Source organism: Diaphorina citri, unplaced genomic scaffold, assembly GCF_000475195.1.
Source record: "Diaphorina citri unplaced genomic scaffold, Diaci psyllid genome assembly version 1.1 scaffold1822, whole genome shotgun sequence".
Lineage (NCBI taxonomy): Eukaryota > Metazoa > Arthropoda > Insecta > Hemiptera > Psyllidae > Diaphorina > Diaphorina citri.
The window spans coordinates 22,900-32,116 of NW_007379248.1; the positions used below are offsets into that span (position 1 = coordinate 22,900).

The 9,217-nt window shown below is 40.1% G+C and overlaps 1 protein-coding gene across 1 annotated transcript in view; it reads right to left on the reverse strand.

Annotated features, from left to right (window-relative positions):
- Positions 1-8,964, reverse strand: part of LOC103517363 (acetylcholinesterase-like) — a 19,311-nt gene extending 10,347 nt beyond the window's left edge. Inside the window, exon 1 of the mRNA XM_026829480.1 lies at positions 8,630-8,964. The gene's annotated coding sequence lies outside the window, so the exon portion shown is untranslated. The remainder of the gene's footprint in view (positions 1-8,629) is intronic.
- Between the last annotated feature and the right edge of the window lie 253 nt (positions 8,965-9,217).

A 9,217-nucleotide genomic window follows, 5' to 3' on the forward strand; every position in this document is an offset into this window, starting at 1 on the left:
TAAAAGCGTTTGTCCGGAGAGGAGAAAAAGAGAAATAAGAAGGGAAAAGAACGAAGAAGGAGGAGCGAAAGGAGAAAAACCTGAGAGAAGAGAAGATGGGAAAAAGACAGGAAAAGTAGAAGACAAGAAGTGGAGAAAGGGAAGAGAAAGAAGAAAGTGGAGAAGGAGATAAGAAGGAAATATGCTGAAACTCGGTGATTCCAGGGACAAGGGAAATTATAGAGTCCCGATGTGTTGAGTCTCAGACAGTTTGAAAAAGATAAGGCTATGCACGTGGTGAGTCTTTGAGGATATTATTGGGGTTGAAGTGAGTATTGAAGTTGTCGAGTTCATGAAGTACTCGAGTGGCCGTCCCACCTGAATGATTCATTCCGATGCTGTATTTATTGGGGCCAGGGCCGCATGCCCCCCCCACCCTTTAAGGAATGACCGGCTGGTTTTTTTCCTATCCCTCTCTTCCTTTTCTCTTCGATTTCGGGAAAGGATAGACCCACGGCCGAAGGGAGAAAATGAGGGAGAAGAAAATTTGCCATCCTCTAAGGCCAAAAGTGGGAATGGACTGAAGTGTGGGAGAGGGAGAAAAGAGAACCAAGAGAAAAGAGAACGAGGGAAATAGGAAGCGAGATGAAACACACTCCAAGATCTTAAAATAGATGTCCCTAACTATACTTATATAGTAGTACCTTTACCTATTACCTAAGAGATGAAATGAATATGACTTTGATTTTTTTTTAGAAGGGAAGAAAAATAAAAAAAAAAAAAAACAGAGGGAAGGGGGGGGGGGAAAGGGAGAGGAGGGGATTTTTTTTATCCTCCAAGGTCTAAAGTTCATTGCAATGGGGGGGGGGATGAAGGTATTCATGGAGTGGTAGAAAAGTAAGAAGAGAGAGGAAAGGAGGGACAAATCTTATAACGCTCCAAGATACCTACCTATACCTATTGCGGGTGGGTAAAGGTGTAAGGAAGACGAGTTTGCACAAGAAGAGGTAAAATCCTCGTGCATCACTGAATCCTCCAAAGTTCTCCACTTTTCCTACTGAGGAATCCAAGATAACCTGCCTCGGTGGCGTAGTGGTCAAGACGCTCGCCTGGTAATCAGGAGGGCGTGGGTTCGTGTTGCATCCTTGTCAGACCACACATCAAGTCTCTAGCTCTTACCGCTCTCGAGGTAGGTATTATTTACAGACAGACACACGGACCAATGGCTGAAACTTTGCATTTAGGCTCTGGCTAGAGGACCTCAAAATGTACCTATTTTTGCACAAAAAACTGCCCAGTAAAAATTTTGACCGAATAGGTACATTACTTTCCTTCCCATAGGATAAGGGAAGGAAAAAAAATGACAGGAGTTAACTCTTTGCGGCACGGTGGTCCCCCTAGGGACCACCTGAAGTGACCCCCTTGCGGCACGGCATAATTTTCTTTTTTTGTCCTTACTTGTGAAATAATTTTCCAGAAATGACGCTTTGGGGCAAAATGGTTTTTTAATGCTCTGGGGCAGAATGGTAAAAGGGAGAATGGTGCCCAGGGTTCCATTCTACCCCAAGGTGTATTACATGTATATGATATAGGACCATTTTGCCCCAGCCTTGGGGCAAAACGGTCTTTTTTGGTATCCTTATAAAAATATTTTTAGTTTTTCTTTCCAGTGATACATATATCGTTCTTGTCTGATCTAATTTGTTGCCAAAATAGCACTTTAATTTGTTACAAAATTATATATCTGTGTGACTTTTATTTTATTTTATTTTTTTTTAGTTAGGACCTCATAAGCACTAGAGGTGTCATATTACCCCGTGTTCCCCTAATTGGGATGGAATGAGAAGAAGTAATAAGTGGAGGATTGGGGAGGAATGGAAGAGGCGGAAAGAGAAGTAATAAGTGGAGGATTGGGGAGGAATGGAAGAGGCGGAAAGAAGAGGAGGGGGAGATTGATGACAATTTTCATTGAGTGGGTAGTCTTTGAACTTTTATCTGCAAGGTAAACCCAGAAGGATAGAGAGAGAGAGAGAGAGAGAGAGAGAGAGAAAGAGAGACAGAGAGAGAGAGAGAGAGAGAGAGAGAGAGAGAGAGAGAGAGAGAGAGAGAGAGAGAGAGAGAGAGAGAGAGAGAGAGAGAGAGAGAGAGGGAGAGAGAGGAGAGAGAGAGAGGGAGAGAGAAAATTGCAAATAAAATTACAAAAAAGTGAGTAATGCTGTGATATCCACAAAAGTAGTGAAAAAGCTCTGCTTTGCCTTAAAGAATGTGATATTTGAGAAAATAAAAGAAATATGTTGATAAACAGAAAGAAGAGAGAGAAAAGAGAAAGAGAGAGAAAGAAGGAGGAGGAGAAACACAAAAAGAAAACTAAAACAAAATATCACAGCCCCCCCAAAAAATGACCTTGAAAGTATAATGGGTAAGTAAGTATATGAGCCTTCGGTGGTCTCGTAAAAGCCCCCTTCAAGGAATACATTTAGCCAGCCTAGTTACCTTGGAAGGTAGCTGTCTTTTAAGCGCTAGGTCGCGGGTTTGATTCCCGTTTGGGGCGAATTTTATTCTGAACAGATAAGATTCGTTCTCGGAACAGGCTGTCTAATAACCTGTCTTTCTTCTATATTCGCTCTCGGGACGATAAGACCTTAGCAGTTATAGTTCTCTCTATAAATTTTTTATGTAGGTGCAATATACCATAGGTGGATACATATGTATTTGTTTCACTTGTGCTTTACTATGTCTTGATATTTTCACTTTGAACTTTTGAAAAGCAGCCTACCTACCTTTAGGTAGGTATATGTATAATTATGTATACCTATTGATTTGAGTATTCTTTTTCATACATATATAAATATTTACCTAATACGTACGTTACGTACTACATGTTACTGTAAAATTATGAATTACCTATGTATGTGGAACTATCTTGGCTAAGTTTTCACAAAAAGGTAGGTAGGTTTTTTTATTTTATTTTATTCTTCATAACAATTCAATCTAAAGATTCTCGAGCTCTTATATTATAAGAACGAGATCCATTCACTCATTCACATTTCACAGTTCACATTTCACATTTCATAGTTCACTCTTCTTCTTATTCTTCTTCTTCTTCTTCTTCATCTTAACCTTCGTGCCTCTCTCGTTTTGTTCTTATTCTGCTTTTGATTCTGCTTCTTCTGCTTATTTTCCTCCTCCTCCTTCTTCTTTTTGTTGTTGTTCTTCTTTTTTTAATCCTCCTGCTCATCCTCATCCTCCTCCTCCTCCTCCTCCTCCTCCTCCTCCTCCTTCTTCTTCTTCTTCTGCTTCTTCTTCTTATTTCTCTCAGTCAAAAGAGCAAAACAATCACCTTGAGCCTTAAGCAAAGGTTAAACTATCCTCCTCCTCCTCCTCCTTCTTCTTCTTCTGCTTCTTCTTCTTATTTCTCTCAGTCAAAAGAGCAAAACAATCACCTTGAGCCTTAAGCAAAGGTTAAACTATCAACAGCCTCATTCTTCTTGGATTGGAAACCCGGATCAGGAAGGAAAAAGAAAAAGAAATAAAGGAAGAGAGATAAACGGGATAACGGGATAGGAGACATGAAGAGAAGAGAACAGGTGGGGAGAAAAGGAAAGGATTTTGGGGTGCACTTTAGGGATAATGTAGGGAGGAAAGGATTTTGGGGGGTGCACACAGAACTTTGTCTCGAGACTCTCGCTCTCGAGTCTAGAGAGAAATGGGAAATGCAAGGACTTCCAGGTAAAACTTGGAGACACCGAGAGAGAGAGAGAGAGAGAGAGAGAGAGAGAGAGAGAGAGAGAGAGAGAGAGAGAGGGGAGGAAAGTATTTCGGGGTGCACTTTAGGGATAATGTAGGGAGGAAAGTATTTTGGGGTGCACTTAATTAGGGATAATGTACGGAGGAAAGGATTTTGGGGTGCACATTAGGGATAATGTAGGGAGGAAAGTATTTTGGGGTGCACTTTAGGGATAATGTAGGGAGGAAAGGATTTTGGGGGGTGCACAAAAAACTTAGTCTCGAGACTCTCGAGTCTAGAGAGAATTAGAGAAATGGGAAATGCAAGGACTTCCAGGTAAAACTTGGAGACACTGAGAGAGAGAGAGAAAGAGAGAGAGAAAGAGAGAGGAGAGGGAGAGAGAGAGAGAGGAAGATATGACCCTGACCTCAGCGTAATTTTTCCCATTACTACTATGTTGCGAGTGTGCGCAAAGGCTTTTCGGAAAACATTATTCCCGGGTCTGATACTCTTCAGTCACTTACCAGCTTACCACTGGCGACTTACCATCCATCTGACAAACACGGATTCCAAGCATACCGCACTGAAAGAATCCAGTTTACAAAGCGATCGAGCTGTCGCTTGAAAATCTAAATTCTGGGCAAGACTCTTTTGCACAATTTTCTCCTTGAAACTCCAAACTTTGAAGAAACAGTCTCTTTGCAAATCTTTGCTCCAGCATCCTCAAATTTCTTCAAATAAAGACATACAAGAAAATCATTGAATTAAACAATTTGACGAACGGAAAATTTTGAAATAAAAAAAGTCAAATTGCAGCAAGACCAATCAGAAATCAATTGAACTTAAAAGGAATTTAAACCCACATTCGGATCTTGGTCTGGCCATAAACGTACAAAAAAGTCTGCCCTAGTATGTATAAGCTGAGAGGCAGAACGTTGGACTCCTAATTTGAGGGACTGATGTTCGAGTCTCAGTAACGTCATTAAAATTTGATAAATTCTTTTAAATAAATCAATACCTCAAGGGCCGAAAATGGTTAGGGCCCCAATAGGGCCCATAGCTACCTGTGACCACGGGGACCCCTCGAGGGCCCAAAGAGGTAGATGGATAGATAATATTCTAGGTTACGCTGGAAAATACTACTGGCATTATCACGTGACGGGGGGGGGGGTCTGGAGCCCTATCCTCTGGGGACCACCGTGCCGAAAAGGTCAAAAAAATAAGATCTTGCCCGTGCCTCAAGGGGATCACATGAGGTGGTCCCTGGGCGAAGCCACCGTGCCGCAAAGGTCAAAAAACTAATTTGAAGCCGTGCAGCAAAGAGTTAAACAACAAGTATTGGTGGTAGGAGAGAGGGAGAAAACGACGAGACAGAGGGACAAAATGAGAGGGAGGGAGATTTCATTACCCTGGAGGTCTAAAAATAGATGCGAGGGATATTTGAGTTGATGCGTAGTCGTGAGTGACTGAATGCGTGGGATAATACAAGTCAGTGGGATGGTTATAGGAGGGAGAGAAAATGGTGGGAAGTAGAACGAGGGAGAAAAATTGGTGGGAGAGAAAGTGGACGATGCTGTTAGGTGCCAGAGGGGGCATTTGATACCTATAGTGTAGGTATTGGAGGGAGAAATTATGAATGGGAGGGAATTAGAAGAGGGAGAGACAGTTGGTAAAGTGGGATGTTTTTGGAGTCAAATGCGGGGGATTTAGGATTTAGCGTAGTTAGGGGAGGGATGGAGAACATGGGGCAAAACGGTACATCGGGGCGAAACGACACCCCGCCCTTTTTAGGAGCTAGGAAGTGCTGACCTCTCTTGGATGGACTAGGAACTATTCCTACAAGTGTTATCTTTGTTTTGATTTGTGGTCCGGTTGATTCTTATATCTTTTGTTTTCGAAGAGTACGGAGGTTTTTTCTTGATTTCACGAGTGCTTGATGCAATTTTTCCATGATTTTCAAATCACTGTCAGTAATACTATTTTATTAGTTTATTAATATTTTACAATTTATATCGAAGGTAATAGGTCTGAATTGTATAATCAACGAGTGAATTCTTTAATTTTCAATCTTATAGGAGGAGAAAGAGGGACAGAGGGAGAAAGAGGCAGAGGGAGAGGACAAAAAGGAGAAAAAGCAGAAGAAGGAAGAGGAAATGAAAAGAGGGGAAGAAGGAACAATTAGCAGGAGGAAAAAAGAAGAGGATGCAGTAGGAGAAAAGGAGGAGAAGGAGAGAAAATAGAGTAGGAGGAGAAGGAAGAACTAGTAGAATTAAAAGAGAGGAAGAGAAGGAGGAGGAAAATTTGTAAAAGCTTAAAAAAAATCTTCCAACTAAATATTGATACAGTAGCTTTACAACCTCGTCATCAGGGCGAGGTCCACAAGTTTGAATTCACTGAAACCCCCCTGATTTATTTAGCGGTCTGGACTGGCCCTCCACCCGTCCAGATACCAGCCACCATTGTCCGATCTTAACCTGAGTGTTCTGTGGGGAAAATACTTGTTGATCTATACAAATACCAGCCACGGTCAACCGTGCTCAACTCTAGTGTCCTGAGGGGATTTATGTAGGACTTAGTCCATCATACAAACTTTATAGGTATTGTATAACAAAGCCTAGCTAGGTCGCATAATTCTATTTTGTTTTCATTATTTTCAGTTGATACTGATACCCAAACCACAAAGCTATTAGCCCTACAAATACAAAGTACAAATCAGTAGGTATTCTATACGAGTAATCTATATGGTAGATAGGTACTTCCCCTATTGTAGGGGAAGTATGTACTCCTATAATAGGGGAAGTAAATTTGTATGGGATACATGAACAGGGAAGAACATAGGAAAGAATGCTCTACATTTTGGGGGCCACTTAAATATCCCTGCCTTCCTGCGGTCATAAAGCAACTAACTCTACCATATTCCACGGAAAAGAATCAATTTGCGAAGACTATCTCATGCACTCCAGCACCTATATCTAGCATCAGTTAAAATTTTGACTCAACACCTAAGAAGTAATAATTTTGACCCAGCAGCGCCTAGCAGTTGAAATTTTGACTAAACACCCAAGGAGTAAAAGAAATTTGACCTTGCGCCTAGCAGTTAGAATTTTGAGTCAACACTTATTTAGCGGTTAATATGTTAAATTTTTAAATTTTTAACCCTAACACCTAATAGATAGCAGTTAAAACATTGACCTAGCAGTTAAAATTTGGACCCTTAAACAGTAAACACCCAACAGTTAAAAATTAAAATGTCGCTTCAAGCAGCTCCTACCTAGCAGTTAAAATTTTGACCCGAGCATCAAGTTCAGATTTCGAGTATTTTTCCAGCACCTCAGGCCACATTTTACTTAAACGTTTCTTTCCCCTCTTCTTCCTCTTCCTCATTCTCGTCCTCTTCTCCTCCTCTCTTTCTCTTCCAAGATGCTTGTAGTCTTCGTCATAATAATATATTATGTATTTTGAACTCTCGATCCTCGCCTTGGAGGAAAAGAAAAGGAAGACGAAGAAAAAGGAAAAGAAAAGTAAGAAGAAGAAGAAGAAGAAGAAAGAAAACTTGGTCATGGAAGGTCACACCGTAGTAAAGACTTGGCCTGGGAGAGGAGGGGAAAGAAAATTGAAGAGAAGGGAGGTTGAGAAAGTAAAGGAAAAGAGAAGAAGGGAGAGAGGAAGAGAGGAAGAGGAAGAAGAGGGAGAAGAAGAAGAAGAGGGAGAAGAAGAATAAGAGGGAGAAGAAGAAGAAGACGGTTAGGTAAAGAGGATGAGAGGGATGAGGAGAAGAAAGAAGAGGGAGAGGGGAGAGAGGAGAAAAGATATTTCAAGTGGAGGAGGAAGGAAGGATAAGAAAAGAAGACAAGAAGAAAAAAAGGAAAGAGGGAGAGGAAAGAAGAAGAACAAGAGAGGATAGAAGAGACGAAAGGAGGAAAAGAAGATAGGTAGATCAGGAAGAGGGGAGAGAGGAGAAAATAAATGTTCGTTCTCGGAACAGGCTGTCTAATAGCCTGTCTTTCTTCTATATTCGCTCTCGGGACAATAAGACCTTAGCAGTTATAGTTCTCTCTATCAAACCTCTTTAAAAAAGTCTACATTTTTTATGTAGGTACATTATACCATAGGTAGATACATAATTATGTATTTGTTTCACTTGTGCTTTACTATGTCTTGATATTTTCACTTTGAACTTTTGAAAAGCAGCCTACCTACCTTTAGGTATACGTATACCTATTGATTTGATTATTCTTTTTCATACATACATGTATAAATATTTACCTAATACGTACGTTACGTAGGTACTACATATTACTGTAAAATTATGAATTACATAGGTACCTATGTATGTGGATTGTGGAACTATCTTAGCTAATTTTTCACAAAAAGGTAGGTAAGTAGGTTTTTTTTTTATTTTATTCTTCATAACTATTCAATCTAAAGATTCTCGAGCTCAATAAACTTTGAGCTGAACCCTCCTCGTCAGAAACACTAAACACTAATGAAACACTAATCCAATATTGTATCCAATTTACATTATTTATGAAGAGGTTTGATAGAGGGAACTGTAACTGCTAAAAGCAACCGTTCCGAGAACTAAACTTACCTCTTTAGGATAAAAGCCGCCCCAAGCGGGAATCGAACCCTCGACCCACGACCTACTGCAAATGGCGAGTTCGGCTATCTTCCTTCTCTCTTCGCTTCCGAGACGATAAGACCTTAGCGGTTATGTACATCCTCTATCAAATCTCTCGAAAAAAAAAACTTCAATTTCATTGACCTTTGAGCCACTGTTTGTGTCCAAAGTAGCGTAACACCTTAAGGAGTAGAATAGGCACTATTATTATCGTGTCTAAAGGAAGAATAAATTTTGTGGTTAGAAATCTGAGCAAGTCTCTTACTTCTCCGTTAAAAAAACAATAATAGCTATAAACTCACCTTTCAGTCAAAAACAAAAACAGTCGAAAAACAGTTTGTCCCGGTGAAAAAACAGTCAAAAAAAGCACAAGAAATACAAGAATAGAGTGGGTAAGATATGTAGGGACAGGCTAAAAAGAAAGAATTTGAAAACCAATTGACAATTTATTGATATGTTTTGTAGAACGCACTAAACACTAAAAACCGATAAAACAACGCGTTTGTGGTGAAAGGTATAAAAATGAGAAAATATATTACTAGATTTGAATTTATTTGTGTCTCAATATAAATATGTAACTAGAATAAATATTATAAGGTTTTAACAAGAAGGGAAAATTCGCGACTGGAGGTATAAAAAATTGATATGCAAGACGATTTTTTGTTCTGATATGTTGATTGTGTGAGATGCCAAAGTGAACTGGAAAAAGGTTCACAAGACAGAGAGAGAGAGAGAAAATTGGAGAGGAGAAAAAATCAGAGGTAAAAGGGGAAAGGGAGAGAGGTAAAGGGGAGGGAGACAGAGGGAGAGAAATTCAGGGAGATAGAGACAAAGATAGGGAGGGAGAGAGGGAGGGCGAGAGACATTTTTTGTGTGTTTTTTGTTGCGAG